This window comes from Anolis carolinensis, chromosome 2 (genome assembly GCF_035594765.1).
Source record: "Anolis carolinensis isolate JA03-04 chromosome 2, rAnoCar3.1.pri, whole genome shotgun sequence".
Taxonomy (NCBI): domain Eukaryota; kingdom Metazoa; phylum Chordata; class Lepidosauria; order Squamata; family Dactyloidae; genus Anolis; species Anolis carolinensis.
Genome location: NC_085842.1, coordinates 233,753,733 through 233,778,020, shown reverse-complemented (window position 1 = coordinate 233,778,020; position 24,288 = coordinate 233,753,733). Strand labels below are relative to the sequence as shown.

The window sequence follows — 24,288 nt, the reverse complement described above, 5'->3', positions numbered from 1 at the left end:
ATCATTAATAACATGAATGGTAGGTAATACTTTGTCGAATTCTATACTTGTTTTAACAACAATGCTGCATTTTGCTGTATGCTGCATTTTCAAAGCAATAACAAAGACCAATAAAAGTACTTTAAATGTCTCAGCTTCTCTTTCCTCTTATTTTCTCCATGTGCCATCAACTTACTTTAGTTGTTACAAACTGAGCTCGAAGTGGAAATGTATTTGACACACAACTCAGTGGAGCAGAGGAGGGGTGAACCCAGTTGTCTTCAGAAAAAACAAACTGTTGCACCCTCTTCTACCTTACAACTTGTTTCCCTATTTGGGGTTGGATTTCCCCCAATCCTTTATCCATTCCATGTTGCTGAGGTTGAAGATGGCTTTAATTTTGTGAGAAGACCGAGGCAAAGAAGGCATTAAGCAGTTCTGCCTTTTCCCTATCCCCTGTCACCATCACCCCATCTTCTCCTTGCAGTGGCCCTATCGCCTCCTTTTTCTTCCTTTTTCTACCAACATAAGCAAAAAAGCCTTTTTTGTTGTTTTTTATGTCCCTGTTTTTTATGTCCCTGGCAAGCCGGAGCTCATTTTGCGCTTTAGCCTTGGGAAAAAGGTTCGCAAGGCTAAAGCGCAAAATGAGCTCCGGCTTGCCAGGGACATAAAAAACAACAAAAAAGGCTTTTTTGCTTACGTTGGTAGAAAAAGGAAGAAAAAGGAGGCGATAGGGCCACTGCAAGGAGAAGATGGGGTGATGGTGATGGTGACAGGGGATAGGGAAAAGGCAGAACTGCTTAATGCCTTCTTTGCCTCGGTCTTCTCACAAAAAGAAAGCCATCTTCAACCTCAGCAACATGGAATGGACGAAGGATTGGGGGAAATCCAACCCCAAATAGGGAAACAAGTTGTCCAGGAACACCTGGCCGCTCTAAACGAATTCAAGTCGCCAGGGCCAGATCAGCTACATCCAAAAGTATTGAAGGAACTAGCGGAAGTTATTTCAGAACCACTAGCAATTATCTTCGAGAGTTCTTGGAGAACGGGAGAAGTCCCAGCAGATTGGAAGAAGGCGAATGTGGTCCCTATCTTCAAGAAGGGAAAAAAGAACGACCCAAACAATTACCGTCCGGTCAGCCTCACATCAATACCAGGCAAGATTCTGGAAAAGATCATTAAGGAAGTGGTCTGCGAACACTTAGAAACAAATGCGGTCATTGCTAATAGTCAACACAGATTTACCAAAAACAAGTCATGCCAGACTAATCTGATCTCTTTTTTCGATAGAGTTACGAGTTGGGTCAATACAGGGAATGCTGTGGATGTAGCGTACCTGGATTTCAGTAAGGCCTTCGACAAAGTCCCCCATGACCTTCTGGAAAACAAACTAGTAAAATGTGGGCTAGACAAAACTACGGTTAGGTGGATCTGTAATTGGCTAAGCAAACGAACCCAAAGGGTGCTCACCAATGCATCGTCTTCATCATGGAAAGAACTGACAAGTGGAGTGCTGCAGGGCTCCGTCCTGGGCCCGGTTCTGTTCAACATCTTTATTAACGACTTAGACGAAGGGTTAGAAGGCACGATCATCAAGTTTGCAGACGACACAAAACTGGGAGGGATAGCTAACACTCCAGAAGACAGGAGCAGAATTCAAAACGATCTTGACAGGCTAGAGAGATGGGCCGAAACTAACAAAATGGAGTTCAACAGGGACAAATGCAAGATACTTCACTTCGGCAGAAAAAATGGAAATCAAAGATACAGAATGGGGGACGCCTGGCTTGACAGCAGTGTGTGTGAAAAAGACCTTGGAGTCCTCGTGGACAACAAGTTAAACATGAGCCAACAATGTGATGCGGCAGCTAAAAAAGCCAATGGGATTCTGGCCTGCATCAATAGGGGTATAGCGTCTAGATCCAGGGAAGTCATGCTCCCCCTCTATTCTGCCTGGGTCAGACCACACCTGGAATACTGTGTCCAATTTTGGGCACCGCAGTTGAAGGGAGATGTTGACAAGCTGGAAAGCGTCCAGAGGAGGGCGACTAAAATGATTAAGGGTCTGGAGAACAAGCCCTATGAGGAGCGGCTTAAAGAACTGGGCATGTTTAGCCTGCAGAAGAGAAGGCTGAGAGGAGACATGATAGCCATGTACAAATACGTGAAGGGAAGTCATAGGGAGGAGGGAGCAAGGTTGTTTTCTGCTGCCCTGCAGATCAGGACACGGAACAATGGCTTCAAACTACAGGAAAGGAGATTCCACCTGAACATCAGGAAGAACTTCCTCACTGTGAGAGCTGTTCGACAGTGGAACTCTCTCCCCCGGGCCGTGGTGGAGGCTCCTTCTTTGGAGGCTTTTAAACAGAGGCTGGATGGCCATCTGTCGGGGGTGCTTTGAATGCAATTTCCTGCTTCTTAGCAGGGGGTTGGACTGGATGGCCCATGAGGTCTCTTCCAACTCTACTATTCTATGGTTCTATGATTCTATGTTCTTCATCATTAATAACATTTGCCATCTTGGTCACACTTTGATGTTACTTGCGTGTTTGTGTCCTAGTTTTCATTTATGAAACATTTGAGGGTATGCAGACCATGATGAATATGAATGAGTAGCCAAAAATTAGAGGTCAGAAGACAGGAATGTGGAAGGTAAGAATATACTCAGACTTCCAAGAGAGCTGAAAAATAATAGAAGGGAAGGTTTAGAGAAAGTAGTGGGTTTTGATACCTGGAGAAAATGATAAAATGTCAATGGATGTCAGAAAGTGGAACTTTTCAAGACCTACTTTACCATTGTTTTCTCCTAAAGTAAAAATAAATCCTCAGCTTGGTGAAAATAAAAGAAATTGTTTAGACCCCATCTAAACTGCCATATAGTGCAACTTCAAACTGCATAATATAGTCTGTGTAAACCCATATAATGCATTTAACTGCACTGAACAGGGCCCTCACCTCCAAAGACCCGGACCTTAGCTTAAGGTCCAGATCTTTCCAGGTGTGAAATTATAAGCTGGAGCAAATTGGGATATCCCAGTTTTCTCCGGATTAATTCAGCTTTCTCTGAGGCATCATTTGGATACCTCAGGTAAAACTGAGACAGGGCTTGTCTGGAAGGACCCCTTCTGGGTTCAGCAACCCAGAACAGTTGAAGAATTAGCATATTTATTTATTTATTTATTTATTAGCAACATTTATATCCCGCCCTTCTCACCCCGAAGGGGACTCAGGGTGGCTTACAAGTTATATTTACATACAATATATTATATTATTAACATAGCACAATATAAGCATTATATATTACTATATTTTACTATAACATTATATTGTAATATTATTAGTAATATTACATGTAATATAAATATACAATTATAATAACGTATTATTAATATTTTACATTATAATATTATCAATATTATATGTATATACAATATATTATTAGTATATCATAATATGGATGGTGCCTTTCTGCCTGGAAGAAGGGGATCACTCTAGATGTCCCTTGATGGTGTCTGTATTATGATTTCTGTTCCTGAGTAATAAATGTCATTTACTAATTGGTTTTGTCATAAAAACATGGTGAAAGTTTATTATACTGTAAAAACTTTGTGCAAGGGACATTGTCCTATAGATAGCCCATTTTGCTGTGTTGAATCTCCACCAATTTAACACTGTTTCTGCCGCAAAAACAAAGTACAACAACTACTTTCAAAGTAAATACCACACAATGAAACAGGAAATAACACTTTCAAATAAGGAACAGATTTTCTTTATTATAAAAAAAAAATTTTATAAAAAATTTGAAACTTCACCAAAATGCGATGGTTAAATCAAACATTCTGAAATTTGGTGAGCTAATAGTGGTAACTGTGTTCTACCACTGTAGCAAGTTTCGTCAGGATAGCTCAAAAATTGAGGGAGTGAGAAGCCCTGTAATTTTCCCACTTCCAGTGATGTTTTCCCTATTGTGCATGTGCGACCACCATTAACGAAGTACTTACGAAGATTCATAAGTTTCATTAGATTTCTGAAACTTTTACCCCAAAAAGAAGCCGTAAGAACTTTAGAAACAAAGCGCCAGCGCCCCCTAATTTTGAACACAATTTTAAACCATTTTTAATGGATTGCACATGTCTAATGCACACAACTCTGTTTAGGTGAAATGTATTTCCTTAAAATTTGAATCCATTGGAGCAACATCCAGCCTGTTAAAATAATTTTGAAGTTTGATTGTGTCTTTTGCGCTTTTAGCTCCCTTTCCTAATTTAGTTTCACCTGGAAATTTGATAGGCATGCCCTCGATTCCCTTATCTAAATCATTTTCAAAGATGCTGACCAACATCAGGCCTGGGACAAAACACTGCAGTACTTCCCTCCAAGATGAAGGAAGAAAACCCAAGATTTTGTCCCTGTTTTCCTGACCATGTGTTTCATAAGTGGACCTGGGAGTTGACTGTGTTCCAAATATTTTCAGTTTGAAATTAGGCTACATTTCAAGAATGTCTAATAAAACATTCATACTGCTTTCAACTCTATGTTATTTTCAGTTGAAACTCCAGGTTCATCTAAAAATGTTTCAAATAGGAACTATCAGGCTTAAACTACCTAATGGCAGTAGCTACTCAATATTATCTATCCAGTGCAAGATCTGTTTTCTACAAGAGAGAGTTTGCCTGACTGGGACTGTATGAGGGAAACAATGTATATGTAGGTCTCTAGAAAATAACTTTTTCGTCATGTTCAACTTATGAAATGGATTCAAACTGAATTCTAGGTATTTTAGAAAACAAAGAGTTCAGTGTCGTCCAAATGTACACCTGTTCCTCATTCCTCCTGCCAAATTTTGTAGAACTATGATCTAATTATTTGTAGTTTGTAAAGGACATTCTTTCCCCTGTGTTTTAAGTGAGAAATCTATTTGAACAGATTATACCCACATTTATGGCTGGCTAATTTCATATGACCTCTGGGTATTCCTTGCCTAAGAAAGCCTGAGTGAAATTCATGGGGTCACAAACTAAGTCAACAGGCAACTCAAAGGCATACACAAAGAATTCAGAATAACAGCTTGGCAGGTACATGTCATTTACCTTCCAAGTTATTTTGACTTACTGAAATCTTAGGGCACCTTAAAAGAGAACAAAGATAGTACACATTCCATTTCTGAAATATAATGCTTCACAAAAACTACAGTGTTACATGGAATTTGCTTTTCCAGATTGTCTTCCAAAAGTTAAGTAGGTATCTATGTCTGGTTTTAGCTGATTTACGTAGTGGGATATAATGATTATATCAATACATAATTTGCTAGTTCAGTTGCAGTCCTTCAAGAACTTGTTTTGTTGTTTATTTGTTCAGTCGCTTCCGACTTTTCGTGACCTCATAGACCAGCCCACATCAGAGCTCCTTGTTGGCCATCGCCACCCCAGCTCCTTCAAGGTCAAGCCAGTCACTTCAAGGATACCATCCATCCATCTTGCCCTTGGTTAGCCCCTCTTCCTTTTTCCTTTCATTTTCCCCAGCATCATTCTCTTCTCTAAGCTTTCCTGTCTTCTCATTATGTGGCCAAAGTACTTCATCTTTGCCTCTAATATCCTTCCCTCCAGTGAGCATCTGGGCATTATTTCCTGGAGTATGGACTGGTTGGATCTTGCGGTCCAAGGCACTCTCAGAATTTTCCTCCAACACCACAGTTCAAAAGCATCTGTCTTCCTTCTCTCAGCCTTCCTTATGGTCCAGCTCTTGCATACATAGGTTATTACGGTGAATACCATTGCTTTAACTATGCAGACCTTCGTTGCCAGTATGATGTCTCTACTCCTCACTATTTTATCAAGATCGGTCATTGCTCTCCTCCAAGAAGAACTTACTCATAGTCATAATGTCTTGTCTTTATTGTTATATATTTACTGTAAAACTAAGGACATTATCACACAATGCTGCTGTTCTAAAGCTCTCATAGCAAATGCTTAGATATGCTGGAATGAAAAACCGCATAATTCTACTTTTCTTCATTTCCACAATTGTACTGATGTGCTAATATGTGATCCCATGTACACTCATAACCTTGCCTTCCTGGTTTTCAGTTGCTTCATAATTTTTAAATTTTTTAAAAGAAATTGTGCATTCCAGCAGTGGTTAATTTAAGAAATCCCCAAAATTACTGTAAAGAAAAACAAATATGGAATAGTGTAGGGGCAGGGTGAGTAGAGAATCCCACCTCCTGATGTCACTTCAGTACCAGCCTGCCAGCATAGAAACTGAAAGACCCCATTGAGATGAGAACACTGCAGGATTGGCAGCTGTTGGTGGGTTTTCGTTGTCAGCAGTGAGGAGTGGGTTAATTGTGGAGAAGAGGTAGATCACAACAAGATGCACACATTGTCAAGTGATAGGAGCTGCCACCAAAGGTGACTGTCTTATTTCAATGCCAGTTTGCCTCTCTTGTGTGACAAAAACCTAAGAGTGCAGTTGGTATGTGTGTATTGTCCCCATATATGGGGTTTGTATTTATTATCCCATGTACAGAGTTTGTGCTCTATCTTTTCCTCAAGACGGGGGTGCAAGTGTAGATCCACTGTACATAGAGGAAATCAAAATTGCACCACAGCTTGTTTGGAAGTCTTTCCACCTGTGCTTCAGGCCTACTACTCAAATGACTAATTAAGCAACCACACTCCTGGAATGCCCCATCCAAATATAATTAAGCTCACAGTGCAGGTGCACACCTGTTTCTGAAAAGTCATTAGTGTGGGTTCTTGATGGATCACTTTCACAGAGGCAGAGCAGGTATGTTAAGCAATCCCTGCCTATATTGAATGACCTAAAGTAATAGAAGAAACGTAATACATAAAAACCTACATCTGAGTATAGTTTTTGCTGACCAGACACTGAAGTTGCTAAAATATACACTGATAACCTTTATATATACACACATTTGCAGAAATGGAAGCTATGACCAAGTGTAGGATGTTCCTCACATTGTTCTCTCTGCTCTTTGTTACTCTCACTTTATAAAACATTCTTAGACTTTCAGCTGACATCAAATGTTGTATATTTACAGTGCTCTGTAGTACTGTTAAACATCTTAATGAGACTTGCAAAAATTTCAGGCAGGTGGATTGTGGTTGAATATTTTATAGTCAAATGTATCTAGAATTTTTAAAAGCAAGCATGCTTTTAATATTTTTCATATGTTGCAGCTAAGGTCATAAAACCTTACTTGATTCATTCTCGGGTGGTAAACTGGAAAGTGCTGCAAGCCACTGTAAGAGAGCAGGCTTCAGTGAGTGGAGGAATGGTCTTGGAAAAATACTCACATTTGCACAGGCAGTTCTGAGATGAGAAGTTCGGAAAAATGTGATCCTTGCTGCCTTGTAATAAAAATAGCAGCATTGGATGGTTGTTTAAATTTTTATAATAATCCAGCATGTCCTGTTGCAGTTGCTGTATATCTGTGCCTTCAGTTTGTGGAGGTGTAAGGAGACAATTTAAAGCTATTAACCCTCGAACTTTTTCTGGATCCACATGGGAATGAGTGAGTTTCAGAAAGGGGAAGAGTATGGAATGAGATTAAAGAAGAAAGCAAAAGGAAAGCAAGAAAGGGGCTTTAGGTGGGCCCCTATGATGGTCTGTTCCGCTAACTTTCCTACATAAGGAAAAGGTATAATCCCACATTGTACAGAAGTTCTTCTCATGATAATGTAAATAGCAATAATCAAATTGACTTGACCAAATGCCAAATGAGATGTCAAATGGGATTAGTAAATTCATGCTGTGGAACACATTATCTGGAAATGAAAGTACATGGGACCAAACAAGCTTGATACTAGATAATGGTTCCAAAATAGTGCAGACTGAAAGCAGCAGCATTTGTGCTCATGCAAGTTTCAGAATGAATTCTAGACACTTCTTGTGTTAAACAAAAAGAGACTGGGAGTGCTTGAGGAAGCCCCAAAGCCTGAAATTCTTTTCCGATTTCATGAACCTGTACTATACAGAATCGTCAGCAAATCAGATTTTTTTTCACTTATGTGATATTTGCAAATAGGCCTTATATGTCTTCAATGGTGCAACACACATGTAGATGTTAGCAGATAAACAAAAAAGCATACTTATAGTACCTACGTTAGAGAGCAATGATTGTGTTAAACTCACAGAGAAAGAGGGAACTATGTTTAGCCATGCAGGCAGGAAAAAGGAGATACAAGGAAATTCAACAAGTTAATTTTTAAAAAGATAGCAGAGAGTGTAGGGAAAGTTAATCAGAAGGAGCCTTTCTCCATCTGTTTATATTGGAACCAGTCTTTAGAGCTCCGTGGGTTGTATGGCACTACAAATTAGTTGATGGGGAAACTTCAATTGAATGGACAAGAAAGAACCAATGAAAGGAAGCACTTCTTCACACAGTGCATTGTTAAACTATTGATTTCTGTACTGAGTTATATTGTGATGGCTGCGAAGTTGGATAGTATTAAAGAGGGGATGGACAAATTCATAGATAATTTGTCCACACACACACCCTCTTTAATACTATGTATGGCAGAGTTGTGCGCAGAATTTGTTTCTCCCGTTTCATCCATTTGTTTGTTCCTTTCATTACCTTCGGGAGCACGATATGGGAAGCCCCCTCCCGGTATGAAAATCAGCTTGACACTAAAGCAAGAGGGACCCAATCCCGGCTTCACATCTGCCTTTTGTGAGCATGTGGCACTTGCCTCCTTGCTTTGGAGGGTGCATCACATGTTCAGAACAAGAGAAGGCACATTGGTGCCCTGTCCTCATCAGGCAGGGGAGGGGGCAGCAACTCGCTTGCCCTTTCTCTATCAAATGAGAGAAAGGCCCCAAAAATGCATACCCAAAATTCACTTACATTTCCATCGTGGGTGCCACTTCAGGGATCAATGGGGCAGGGCCAAGCCAGCATCGGCTGCTGGTTCTTGGCATGCCCCACCCCTAAAGAGGAGAAAGGGGTCAAAAGCCCCAAGTGTGATAAGGTAGAAAATGACTTCAGACTGCATTAATTCTACAGCATAAATTGTGTAAACTCAATGTAACTTACCTCTTAATCAGGCCCGTAGCCAGGATTTTGATTCGGGGGGTCCTGGGATTTTGCTTCTGGGGTGGGGGGCTGAGTCTGGGTGGGAGAGGATCTACCCTAGCAAACTTTTTGTATCATTATCCCAATAACCCCATGCATATGGGATATATTGAGCATGGTGATCAGATCATGATATGAATAAACATAACAGTTTAAATAATAAATGTAAGGTCTTCTCATGGACCACTCTGAGAATTTGGGGGGGGGGAGCTGAAGCCCCTCAAGCCCCCCCCCCCCCCCGGCTACATGCTTGCTCTGAGTAGACATAGATGTGAAGTTTTTACTTGCTCTTGCTGCCTCAGACTTGCAGTTTTAGCAGAGCTAGCAAAGTTGCCTTTACATAGTAATTTTTTGTACTGACTTTTTAGTAATTCAGTTTTTAAAGGTGGATCTACAGCAGTAACTTTCCATTTTAAACAAGCAATTGGTACTTCTCAATTATTTTTTAAAATGACACCTGGACCTTACAAGCAGTTTGCCTCTGATACAGAACAGATCTAAGAGAATTTTACAGTGGGTCAGCCTACTCTTTCAGCTGCTGAGCCAGTGTAAATTTCTCTGATTCTATCCACTGTTACTTATCTTGGCCCTGCCTTGCACCAATGCCACTTAATTCGTATGGGATAGCAGCTGCTCTTCACCACTTTCTTATTCAGGACAGGCATTGGCAAAAAACAAAGTCAGCACTTGAACTGAGTGATGTTCTTCCAACATTTAGTAAGGCCACACTTCTGTAACTGTACAAGTCACTAAAAACTGCAGTTACACTATAAAAGCTGTTAAATTGCCCCTTATTAAGTTACAGTGATTGTGTAATATACTGATACCTCAGTGTGGGGAAGCAGATTAATTGTAAATAATTTCTTTGGCTATTAGTTGCTTCCAAATTCTGAGCCCAGGTCTCTTTGCTGCTGTCGCCAACATCTGAAAGTATTTAGTGTCCATATTCGTTTGGAATATTTCCTCTGTAGATGCTTTCTGAAAATACAGGACAGGATGCTTAATGTATTTCTATTTTGGGTTAAGAATGTTTCAGCAATAAACAACCTCTTAGACTAATAACTTCCCAAGGACACTTGTCTAGTGTTATCCTGCCTACCTTTTAACATTTAGTTAACAAAACACATGGCAGTTGGCACAGCTCCTATAGTTTGGAGCCACTCCTCCGGTCATATGAAGTGCTCCTCATTACTCACGATCATGTTGGTATGTGCAAGTAGGTGGAGAAGCCAACTTCCAATCTGCAATTGCCTTTAATGGGGGCAGAGAGGGGATATTCTAGAGTCATGGAGAAGTTGAAAACAAAGGCAAACATAGAAACAGCATGATGGAGAGCTGGTTTAAGCATATGGGAGAAACAACATGATATTAACCAGCCACTAGGAAAATGAGCTTCTGAAAATGGTAGTGTGCATTCAAAGGGTGGAAAATAATTATGTGTCCAGTAATGCTTTCTGTAAAAGAATAAATTCTCTGCTCCCCTTCATCCGACCCTTAATAATTCTATAAATAAATAGAAAAACCTTAATGCTGTTTATGAAACTAGTGTTTCCTTACTTATTGTGGGGTTTATGTTCCAGGACCACCTGCAATAAGTGAAAATCTGTGAAGTAGGGCACTATATGAATTTTAATATTTATACATTATATTAGTAGTTAAGTGGCCTTTTTTTCCTTCACAAGCCTTCTTCCTGTGATTCTTCTTGCTGGCCTCCTCTCTGGCGCCTGCCAGTTTCCCTTTTGCGCATGAGCCTCCCTGTCGTCAGCATCTAGAGTGGCCTGGCTGGACATCAACGAGAGGGAGGATGCATGCGCAAAATGGAAACTGACACCTTTTGCACATGCGCCACAGCTCAGAAAAAAACGCAAAGCAGTGAGGGAGCAAAAAGCGAACCGCAATGTAGGGACGGAACACTCTACTCTTGAATTACTGAAGTAGACCACCATTTCTTGTGCAGAAATGTCAATCTCTTGGCTACAGTGTCATTCATGATGCAAGGACAAGGTTAGGAAGTATTTAAAAACAAGAATAATATAGAATTTACCATTTTTAGAATGAAAAACATTAATGGAATGTAAAAGGAGCATAAGAGAAGAATTCACACTGTTGGTATATTCTGTGAATATTTCTTTTCTTTTGGATGCTTTTTTCAGAGGTAATCAAAATAGTGGCAACTAATCACTTAGACATTGAGGATTATACATGGGAAGTTCAATAAGGAAACAAAATGTATGTATTGTGTATGCAATTTATATTACATCCTTTGACCAATACAAGTCTCAAGATAGCTTACAACATGAATTAAATAGAATACAGCCAAAAAGCAGACCTTGAGATTCCTAAAGAGAACATATTAATCAAATACACACATCATCAAATCTGCAAAAGTTAATCCTGGAAATGTGGCAGACCGACCATATTCTTCTTTTAACTGACACAGCTCCCACTGATGTACAATACATAAAATGTTGATTTTATGGCATAATTTTTAAGTTATATTTTTAGGTGTGTGGCCTTGTGAGGCTTTTCCTTATGTCAACTATAAATTGATGTTGGTATTATTGTGTAATACATAAGACATCCCACAAATAGTTTTGAGGGAGTATATACATGTAATGAACACATGATTTTGCTTGCTGACACATTTTAGGATAGACTTCAACCAGTAAATCTTATTGGTTGTGTTATCATTTAGGTTTTTTTTTGTTTCTGTTAGAAAAAGAAAACTTAACGGTGAAAACCTTATTTCGTAATTGCTGGATGATACACTGGAGTATAAATGCATCCTTCTACCAAGTGGCAAATATCCTGACTCCACAGCTGTCAGCTGACTGCAGTTGGACTTTGGAAACTTAATGTTGGCAGGTGACTATATATTTGAAACAAACTGCAAAACAAGGTAGTTTGTAAGGACCAGCAATAAAAGAGTCCAATAAATTACTACATTTTCTTTTTTAAACTCAGAACATTGTTCCTTGGAAGACCACATACTTTCCCAGATTCTTGGAGTGTTATACACAGGATACCTAGTGAAAGGATAGTATTTGGTTGTGTGTAAGCTATCAAATATGTGTAAGTTAGCTGCATGTATAAATCAAGTACAGGTTTGGGGACCAAAATTATGGGTTTTGATATGATCTATGCATAAGTGGAGGATCATTCCAACAAGAGGGGAAAGCACCAATGGAACCCAGGGGACCAGCTATCATTTCCCTAGGCATTCAAAAAGGTCAGAAGCAGCACCATGGTGGAGAGAGTAGAAGAGGTTGGTGCTTCTTTTAGGTTTTCCCAGAATGGACTAAGCTCTTACTTTTCATAACTTTACTCAGAGAAGGGGATAGTTCCTTTTTATGACATCCATTGACCTATGGATAAGTCAGTCCAAGTTTTTGGAGTTGTTTTCTGTCAAAAGTTTCTAGGCGCTTACATGAATGACGAGTATATATGGTAAGTATGAAAAACGTTGAAGAAAAAACGGTTTCTGAATATTCTAGGGAAAGGACAGAGCAAGTGAATGTGTGTGGGAGAAAGAGATACAGTGAGTGAGTGAGAGTAAGGGAGTGCTGAATTATTTAAGAAGAACAAACAGTTCGACAGTTTCCCAAACCAGAAGGTTAGCTTTAAAAATTATTGTTTTAAGAGAACTCTGTGCCAGATAAATGGGTGGGGCTGGGCCGATTTTCTAAATGTCTGTCATTCTGTCAGAATGTAGCAAATAGAGACTTCCATGTGGGGGGAAAGTGTCGAAATTAACATTTTATAACGTGACTGGGGATTTGTAGTTAATACGGCACAACATATTGCACAGCTGTGAACTTTTTGTTTCGTTTTGTGCCAGTGAGAAAGTTTGCTTCGGCCAAAATAGGCTGCATGGGCTTGCTGAGCTAAATTCTTCGAAGGACACAGGATAGCATTATTTTAAGTTGAACAAAAGCAGCAGAAACATCACATCTCAACAACAACAACAACAACAACAACAACAAATCTCCCTTAAGCTATATGAATTGTTGCCAAACTTGCCATCTGTCCTGTATTTTCCTGCTTCATGAAGCTGTAATCTTTGGTGTAATAAAGACAAAATCTGGCTTTCTGTGTGTATAATAACAAGCCTCTTTGTTGCGCTCACAAAAATGAGAATAGAAGAAATGAGTACAAGTTTACAAAAAATACTGTTTTAAAACACCCATTTCAAAATATGCCATTGGCAGAATAACATTTTGACCAAAGTTCAGATCCCTGGCAGTTTGTTATTTCTGTATGGAAAGTTGTTTTTAGATTTTGTCATTTTTTTGAGGAATTATTGCAACTGGTGCTGTTGGGAAGGTTAGTGACCTAGGGATTGGGTGTGTAAAGGGGAGAGGTTCAAGTTACTTTGGCAGCCGCTGGATTGTTAGGAAGGAGAAGGCAAGTGGAAATCCTGCATTTCTTCTCTTCTGTATTTTGATAGAAAGGACCAATAAATGTAATGTTTCAGTGCTGTTCATAATTTGTGGCGCAGTTTGTGCACAGTACACACAGCACCCAGACCCTCTGAAAGATAGGTACAGTAGATTATTTGAAACTGTACAGGAAGGAAGTTTCAAACTTTTTGTGCTGGGGGAAAGGCTGCTGTTGGCAAGATCAGTGGGAGCTGGAAAGAAAACCTATGTGAAGATTGCTTACAGGGAAGATGCAGAGGTCAGCTTTGGCAGATGGCTGCTGGACTACATAATAAGTGGGAGACTTTGCCAAATACAATGTTGACAGCTGCCAAGCATTTTCTCCTCCGAATTCTTCAGCATGCTATAATTGAATCAGTAAAACAGTTTAACTGATGGAGGCGAAGAGAGCAAACATGTGAAAGCCTTTTTTTACTTTAGGAATTATGTGACTATGTTTTAGAATGGCATTTGCTGGATTTGATTATTTGAGGATTTGATCAATATGTTATCTCTAAGAATCTCTAGATCCTCCAGTGAAATTCCTTGCACTATAGAGTTGCATAGGAATACCTAGAGATTGCTAGAGAGGTGTTTTCTCAGATTAAAAATAGAATTTTTAATAACTGTTCTTCCCCCTTCCAAATGAGGGACCTACTATATTCTAGGAGCCCCGGTGATGCAGCAGGTTAAACTTCTGGCAACGTATCAGTTTGAAAAGATGCAAATGTGAGTAGATCAATAGGTACTGCTCTGGCAGGAAAGTAACAGCACTCCATGCAGTCATGCCGGCCACATGAACTTGGTGATATCTGTGGACAATGCCGACTCTTCAGCTTAGAAATTGAGATGAGCACCAACCTGCAGAATCAGAAAGGACTAAACTTAATGTCAGGGGAAAACCTTTACCTTTACAATATTCTAATGTAGTCAACATCACTTCAAACACAACGAATTGTTGAGGCTAGTAATGAATTTCCCTTCTTTTAATGATGATTTGAAAGTTGTTTAACCCATATACTATTTGTGGAGTTTTCCGACCCTTAGCTCACCACACCGCCACTAAATGTAGGGATTTCCTCTCGAGAAATAACAACCATTTCTTACTCTCTTCTCCCCAAAACTCAAGAAGGGGTACAACATATAAATAAAATAGATAACTATCTCTTATTTACTAACAGCTATGGAGGTTCCCTTTAGGAAATCCAAACTATTCTGGCCCTAAGTGATATTTCTACCTATGAATCCACCAAATTGTGAAGAAGGTTTACAATGCTCACTGAAGTCCCCAAGAATAAAGGCTTTCTCTGATCTCCAACTCTGCCACCATTGTAAATACTACCCCCTGTACCTCCATATGTGACCTAATTTTGTTAAGACTCATCGAAGTTTGGAAATGACTGATGCATCTTGTTAAACATATTTTGGTCTTGTCAGACTATAAATTGGACATTTAAAAATTACATTGTTACAAGAGAAAATGAATTGCATAGTGTTAAACAAGGGGTTAGAAAATGAATTCATAGTAGCACCTGGTGGGAATAAAAGTTTATGGTTCAGGCTTTTTTAAAAAATCACCAGCTGAGTAATCAACTTGAACAGTGTTTACATTCTAAAGCTCATTTAATAGTGAAAAAGAAGACATTTTAAATCATTAAAAATTGAAATTCTGTCAAATTTCTGGTCAATTCTGGAGACTAGGCATAATTTAACTCAAGTTAATCCAGGATCCACTTTCTTCCTGGTCAAGAGGAAAGCTTGGAAAAGTTACTTTTTGAGCTACAACTTCCAGAATCCCACAGTCTGCCGAGCCATTTTGAGAGTTACAGTCTAAAAACCAAAACTTTTCAAAACTCTGATCAAGATGACATTTTTTTCAGTTTGTTAGCTCTCATGCGGTTTGTTATAGCTTCAAAACTAAGAAGCCTAAGTTTCCTTAGTATTACATGAAAAGGAGAAGTAGAGCTTCAAGACATACATGTATTGGCAGGCCCCATGTTTTCAGCCAAATAGGTTCTGTAGGTTTGTTCTTACGTTGAATTTGTATGAAAGTCAGAAAAGGTACATTTTTACGTGTAACTCCAGCTATGTATGTATGTGTGCATGTGTATATATGTATATGTATGTGTGTGTGTATCTATATGATAACTTACACCCCTGTGGTGTTTGTTTTGGTGTGTTTTGCTCTCTCTCCCTTACTGTCCCTGTGACAAATAGATTTTTTAAAATTTGGCTTGTTGTGCAAACAAGGGTTGGTGATAAAACTTCAGTTGAGACACCTTTTCCCCAAGATAACTCTTCCAGGAATGAATTTCCTGTTGTTTCACCCCCCCCCCCCCCAATTCTTAACTTTTTTTTATCTTGTCAGAAGCAAACATAGTACAGGTCACTTCTGGTGTGAGAGAATCGGCTGTCTACAAAGACGTTGCCTAGGGGATGCCCGCATGTGTTATCTTCCTGCTGGGAGGCTTCTCTCATGTCCCCGCATGGGAAGCTAGGGCTGACAGATGGGAGCTCACTCCATCGCATGGATTCAAACTACCAACTTGCAGCCCCCTCGTTCTGAACTACGAGTACAAGTTGGATGTTTGTAACTTGTGGACTGCCTGTGTTAATAACAATGAAGCCTAGATCTTCTCCAGCCTTTCCCAGTCATTCCGTATCAATGGCAAATAACATGGGAAGCAAAACCAATCTTTAATAGATACCCCATATGCCAGTATATAAGACATTATACAGATACCCAGTATCATTACCTTCTGTAACCAACTCCCAAGGAAAAACCAGAAGTGCTGAAATGTGATGCCTTCACATTTTAGGCATTGCATTTCAAAGCAGGCCTAGATTTCATTGCCTATAAGGATTAAACAATCCAGGGAACCAGTATGGGAACTCCCAAGGTTTGTTGTTCATAGAGCAATTGCTATTTTGTCTGTTTCTGGCTTTCTGATCTATCATTTTACCAATGCAGAACTGATTTTTATATCCGATTAGATATTGGGAAAATTTGGACTGTGTGAAAACAGAAGGAGACTACACCTTAGTGGTAGAACTCATGTGTTCTCTTTGCTTGAGTTTTATATTTATTATGTTCTGGATACTACTAGAACATTTTTGTTTTCTTGGGAACTTATCTGTTTATCTTTTTTGTCTTCTCTTTTAGAAATAACGTCTTGCTTTAAATGTGCCCTAGGCTCAGACTTTGAATCTATTCCAGGACATTTTTTGCTTTTGGTGCTAGATACTTGGCTCCTGAGCAGTGATGAATGGATTAAAACATGATTCAATTTTTGTCTATTTCCATTTGAGACGCAAAACTTGCTTATTTTTAAATAGCTTTTTTTCCCCACATGAAACAGGCTTTCCCAATCCCCATTCTCATTTTGTCACTTGTAGGTGGAGTAGGTAGCTATAATTTTTTTCCCATTCTTTCCTCACACCAATCCTCAATTTCATTAACCTTTAATCTGCCTTGAAGTATAGTACACATTAACTAGTTTAGATAGCTATAAGTTGGAATTGTATTAAGAACTCACTAGTTAGATGGAATTTTTAGAGGGATAGTTGTGCTTTATTGATTTATGTTCAGTTATTTCTTTTATGCAATTGGTATTGCATAAGTTACTACATAAACTCCCACAAAAATGCATGCAAGAAAGCCCTTAATGTGCATCAGTGCTCTTTGGTTTGTGTAATCACCATCTGGGCCTCAAACCAGTTCCAGAATTTCCTATGTAATCATCTGCAATCAATCAAAACTTTATTACAGTCCAAAGACCCAATTGGCTCAGCGATAAAAGGTGCATAACTGCAAACAGATTAATAAACTGATAAAACTAATTACATGCACAATGAAACCACTTTCTTGAATACAAGTTTGAAACTGGATTAAATGGCCAAGGAAGATGGTGCCTCAGTCATGTTTCTCTATGTGATGAATGAGTAATATAAATTGTTTTTACATGGCTTTCACAATTCTTTGAAATGTTTTATAATTTTTTTCACAGTATTTTTTTAATTTTTATTTTGTCTGGTTATCAACATTGTGCCACTCAGGCAAATGTAGCAGAATTAAAATTGAAAGTGGAATTAAATTAAAAGTGAAAGGGATCTCTATAGTTTAATCATAAGTTAATAGTTTTAACTGTTTTATGCACTGTTTTTATATTGATTTTTATGGGCATCTAATTTTTGCCACTATTGTAAGCTGCCCTGAGTCCCTTTGGGTGAGAAGGGTGGGATATAAATGTGAGAGAAATAAATAAATAAATAAGTTCTGTAGGTTTTTTCTTAATTTGAATTTGTAGGTAAGTCAGAACAGATACATTTTTAAAAGCGTATATATGCTTTTGATAGCATAGATACAGTTAACACTCCTGTGGTATATGTTTTGTCCCATCAGTAGTTTGAAGCTAGCCAGAAAACAAACTCCCACAAAATAATATGTACTAGCTGTACCCGGTCACACATTGCTGTGGCCCAGTCTGGTTCAATGGGAAAGAAAGGATAGAGAATGAGTAGGTTTCAGATATATGTGATTTCACAATGCTTGTAGGTAGGCAATATTTGTGGTGGCTCCATTGTCTGTGCAGATGTGGAACTTGTCTGGTTTGGTGACTCTGGAACATGGAACATATTACTGTCCTTGTGATAAGCAATCCATGTCCTGATGTAAACTGTAGAATTCTAAAGATTGCTTCTGAGTGTAAACATATATAGGTAGATAGATAGATGGATGGATATAGATACCTTTCTTTATTTGTCATTGGGGCGAATGACAGGAGGGTATGGCTGGATGTCCTGCAGCACCAAAATTGTTTGTCGCCTAATAAACCTTTTGCCATTTTTTTCATTGAATCCTCAGAAATAATCACATTGATAAATCTAGGAACAGAAATCATGGTAATATCTGTCACGACCCAGGCTGCAGAACACCAATAACCATACACAGAGGCCAGAATCTATCTAATATCTTTATTAAGGAAATAAGTAAAGGCAATAAAAATAAGTGTAGAATATAGTTCAGAAGATGACCTTTCAGGAAAGGTCAAATATAGTCCAGGAAAACAATGTCCAATATGAAATAGTAAGGTCCAAAGTTGTAATCCAGTAACCGAAACACTCACTTTGCCAAGCAAAGTGAGGGGAGATGACAAGGTCCTTTAGTCCATGAAACTTAGGCAAGGCAAGGAAATAGCTTGATTCTTGGTACACAAAGCTTGATTCAAGGCAACAAGGAACGAGGAACAGGGACAAGATCCGTGGTAAATACTTGGCAAGGTCCGGGAAGCAAGGCAAGGTCCTGGAAAGCAAGGCTGAGTCCTAGGTAGCAAGGCAAGGTCCGTGAAACAAAACAAGGCTGGAACAGGAACGAAGGCTTGGAAACGGGAACGAAGGCTTGGAAACGGGAGTAGCGCTGTCCACACACAACCTACTCCGGTAGCTGACGAATTGACTCCGCAAGATTCCTTCGGGGCAAGGAACCTAAATAGGGTCTCGTTTTCCCACCAAAGAACACTTCTCTGGGGAACCAGAACCGAAAGTCAATCTCTGTGTCCAGATGCATGACGCCCTAGAATTTCTCATGGAAGCAGTCTTAATCAGCTGCATGCCTGGCTGCGATTCTCAGGCTTCTGCGATTAGCCTGTTGAACTCCTTTTTGTTGTTGATAATAACTACGGCGAGAAAATGGGGGAGATTCTGACTCAGGGCTTGTTTGGCAGATTTCTGGAAGACAAACCTCCTGCAGGTGCAAGGGCTCCAATTCTGGCTGGGAAAGTTCCAATTCTGGCTGAAACGGTGGAAAACCCAAGTTTTCCTCTTCATCTGTCTCAACAGCGCTAGGAACGGGACTACATGGCCCATGAGTCATCACAATATCCAGTGTGATATATTGTAGTATTATTATAATCCATATAAATAAGAATACATTTATAATAATATAATTATACTGTAATACAGTTATAGTATGATATTGTAATATAATTATATAATTAGAATAGTAATATAATATAGTAATAATGTAATACAATTCTAGTTATTGAAAATCTGGCTACCAGTATTAAAAAACTCTAAAATCGAGAAGTAAATAAAGAACACCATTCAGAAAACAGTGGAATAGTAGACATGAAACAATCAAGGCCAGCTAACACCTCCCAACAAAGGATTCCCCCAAACAGGAAGTAACCAGGGTTTGAAGCTGCAAGGCTATTCAATGCTAATCATATTTGCAAATTGCAACATTCACACTTGCCTGTAGCAGAAAAGAGTTCTTTCTCCTACCCTGGACCTTCCACAGATATATAAAGAGAAGCTTCCCACAGGATAGTAAACCATCCGGGTGTCCCCTGGGCAACATCCTTGCTGACTGCCAATTCTGTCACACCAGAAGGGGCTTGAAGTTTCTCAAGTCGCTCCTGACACTTTTTCCGTGGCTAGGCCTCAGAACCTCGCTTCACATAACTTGCCAAGCCGAACTGAGTGGTGAGGAGGTGGGTCTAGCCGTCCTTTGTGGCCCTGCCCACATCAGTTGCTTAAGGGTGGAGACTGCTTGGCCATTGCTTGTGCCATTGCAAAGGGGAGGAGCCATCTGTTAGGACAGTTGCTAATGGAGGAGGGGAGTGCTTGGCCATTGCTAAGGGGAGGAGCCATCTGTTAGGACAGTAGCTAAGAGTGGAGGACTCTGATTGGCCATTGCTTAGGGGTTTGTTTTTACCTTTCTCAGGTGGGTCAGGTTTGTGTTTGTAAGCTTGAAAATGCTCAAATGCTATGTTGTGTCCAAATTTCATAGGTTTTGGTGGAATAGTTTGGGAGATATGAGGTCCTAACAAACTGACATTACATTTTTATTTATATAGATTGGTGCTCTGTGGTTTCTGTAATCACCATCTGGGACCTGAAACTAGTTCCAGGATTTACTATGTAATGATCTGCATAGTAAAACCACTTTCTTCAATAGCAGTTTGAAACTGTATTAAATGGTTAGTGTAGATGGGGCCTTGGTCATGCTTCTCTGTGTAGTAAAGGAGTAGTATAAATCATTAGATTTCTGTTTCATGCTGTTTTACAGCTGTTTAAGGGGAACAGTAGAAGAGTGTAGGGCAGTAGAGAGGGAGTGAAAGAAATAGAACTACAGCTAAGACATAAGAGGACAGTGGAATCCAGAGTGAGAGAATGATTAAAAGGTGAGAAAGTATCAGCTATTGCCTATTGTGGTTTGTGAGGTGTTGAGAAAGGCTACAAATGGAAATTATACTAAAAATATTTGGGGTAAAATTTCTAGTGTTGAGGAAACCCTGATAAGAAGACTACTGACTGATAAGAATAATCTCAGTTTTATTCTGGGCAAAATTCACCCATAGTTCATTTGAATAGAAAAAAAGCATTTTCTGTTGAGAAAACATGTGTTTTGTGTAGACACATGCTACATGTAAGATAAGGAATCTAGGATCATAGGGTACATTAAATGGCTGTGGTGTCCAGTTCCTCTTCCTCTTGCATGAGTACTGGGAGGACAGCAGCCCATTTTGTCCTTGGAGCTATTTGCAGTTTTCTTTCACTTTTGCATTGTGATTATGCTAATAAACCTTGTAAAAGTGCCACTCATATTTTACTTTCTATCCAGAATGATCCTTAACTTGGGACAAGTCTACATGGACCACTTATTGAAGAATGTATCTGGATCACCTCTGTTGTAGCAAAACACTACACAGAGCTGGTTCGGGTAGCATGGAGCAAGACCACCTTACTATGGCCTTGCTCTGCATTAACTAACATTGGTTGACAGTCTGAATTCTGGCCCAAAATTCAGTGTATCCCTAGACTTTGGCCTATCTAAACAGTTGAGCCAGTTCTGGAAGAACTAGGCACATCTGTTTTCACTACCATCCTGTGTTTTCCAGGCTTAGATGGGCCAAAGAAATGGGATGGTAGTTACTATACCTTCCCATCCTCCATGACACAGTGGTCTCTAGCTGTGACCAGGATCTTATCTGATCTGGCTTATGCAAGGCCAGATTAGCCCTGGAATAATGGGTTAGCGTTAATACATTCTTAATATTATTTTTCTTTAGTGGGAGCATGGGGTATACATTATTGTTTAGCTTACTTTCACTTGCATCAGTGAAGAACGAAAATATTTTACTACTGTTGGGCTAGGATTATGGGAGTTACTGCATACAGATAATGACAATGATGACAATTTGTATTTTTGAAATCAATTACAATATTTCACAAAGGCTTTTTTGTGCAAAAAGCATTTTTAAGGGGAAAATATGTTGTATGAAAAAGATTTTATTTACTAGAAGGTGAGCATTTGGTGTAAATATTGTCTATGGTGCGCATTTGGTGTAAATACTATCTCTATATATAATATCTCCAAAAACCCCAGCCTCCTGAAATGCAGAAAATCTTGTAGCAATTGACTTTTTTCAGACAAGGCTGGACAAATGTGTAGATATGTTTATATCTCTACTTATATCATCCTGTGGATTGATTTTTTAATGAACTATCCAAAATTACAAAAAGGTCACTTTCTTGTCCATAGACTGCCAGCTCTGATCCCCACCAATATATGTGTGGAGTTATGCATTTCTATGTACTGTAGTGTAACACTTTATAGTTACTTTCACTGGACTATATTTTTCATTTTGAAATGCCTCTTTCTTCAAATTCTTATTAGTTCATGGCAATCCCATTTGTTATGTACCTAAAGATGCCACTAGGGGTGTCATGCAGCCCGTGCGGCCTGCCCCCACCACGCGGCTTGCACGGCCTGGCCATGCCTCCCGGCTCATGCGGCCTGGCCACGCCTCCCACATGGCCGGCCTTTTTTGCCGCGGTCTGGCCCTTCCCAATGAGGCCTGGCCCTTTCCACTGCAGCCTGGGCCTTGCCGTGGTGGCCTGGGCCTTGCTGCCATGTGGCCCACACAGCCTAGCCTTGCCATGCGCCCCGCACCACGTGGCCACGCCCCCCACGCCATGTGGTCTCACATCACGCAGCCCCGCACCGCATGGCCCTCCTGCACCATGTGGCCCCAGGGGGCCGCGTGGGGGGGGGATGCAAAAATTACCTTTGCCTACTATATTAAAATACCTAAGGACGACTCTGAGGGTCACCATGAGTTGGAATTGATTTGGCAGTCAATAACAACAAGAAAGATCCTGCTGATCCCAGTACAGATTGTTGGAACTGTTATGAGATGCATCCATTTATTTTGATTTCAGTTTTCTGCTGCCTTAGAGGATATTGAACCATAACAGGACTAATCCTCTACTCAGTTGAGGGATTGCATTCATTTTTTCAGTACCACCATTGTCTTTCAGTGTTTAGAATTCTGAAAACTCAAGGTCAGCTTCCCCCTTGGCTGTGAAGTTAGCTGGGTGAATTTGAGCCAGTCATTTTTTCTCATCTTAATAACTCACAGATTTGTTGTTAGGATAAAAATGGAGGAACATGTAATCCATCCTGAGTTACTTGGAGACAGGTGGAATATAAATACAATGAATTAATCTGCAGTATGTAAGAATTTCTTCTGCTCACATATTTGTTTATATTTACGAAGAAGTCTACTGGTTCTTACGCAGTCCGCTACTCCTCTATAGCAGCCAGAATGTTACCTGAATTATGCTTTCTAAAATTAACGTGTCAAAAATTAATTTCTTATGTATAGCATTTCAGATGTTTATAGTAATAAAGTAATAGTTTATTTATTTATTCCCAATATTTATATCCCGCCCTTCTCACCCAAAGGGACTCAGGGCGGCTTACAACACCGGCACAATTAGGTGCCTGTACAAAAACAATCCACAAAAGATGGTGGTGTGACTATGACAAAGGGGTGACTATTATGCGATGAAATACAGGCAGGAAGGCCAGAGGGCCGGGCTTACTGAAGCGGATTCGTCACCACCATGCGGATGCGGTCGCGAGCCTTGAGGATCTTCTCCAGCCGGTGGATGTCGTAGGTGTTGGGGTTCCGGAACGGGATCTCGTCTGGGAGGCCGAGCACCTCGAGGGCCTCGGGGCTGTCCCGGATCAGCTTATACGGCACCAGGACGGGCCGGTTCAGCCCCAAAGCATCTCACAATCATAATCATATAATAGAAAGGCCTTTTCCTGACGTTCTCCTCAGCGGCGCTTCGCTCGCCTCAGCCCGGCCGCCATCTTATATGAGGAAGATCTGAGCCACCCTGAGCCCTATCAGGAAGAGAGGTCAGGTTAAAAATAAAGATTTATTTATTATTATAGATTATAGACTATCTGGAAGAGAATTTGTATTACACTCAAATCAATATTTTTTACCTTTGGGTGTCGTGAGGTAGATGCAGAAGTGGAGGACTCAGAACATTTTTTTCTTAAAATGCCCCTACTACACCAGAATTCGATCTGTCTATTTAGACCCTCTCCTGGAGAATCATACTCACTTAGAGAATAAGGAGAAATTGCATATCCTTCTACAGGGTTCAGATAAAAACTCTATCTTAAAACTGGCCCTTTTTACGCAAAAAGTGCTGGCCATTCGTGAGAAGATGGAAGCTGAGAGCTGATACATTATTGCCATTAACAAAATCCAAACTTAAAATTTACTATGGACAAGACACTTGTTTTACTTAGTCCTGTCCTCGTTCAAACCTTACCTTAGGAAATTACTAATTTTAACCTTTTTACTCTGTATTTGTCTAGGAGCGGGTTATTAGGCCACAGGTCGGGATGTTTTGTATCTTTACATGGTTTTATTGTATGTATGCGTAAGTGTGTACGTATTGTATGTTTTACATGTTTTGATATGG

At 39.8% G+C, this 24,288-nt stretch overlaps 1 protein-coding gene across 1 annotated transcript in view; it reads left to right on the top strand.

Annotated features, from left to right (window-relative positions):
* The window catches only part of adamtsl1 (ADAMTS like 1), a 671,866-nt gene that overhangs the window by 61,643 nt on the left and 585,935 nt on the right, over positions 1 to 24,288 (top strand). The window lies entirely within an intron of this gene.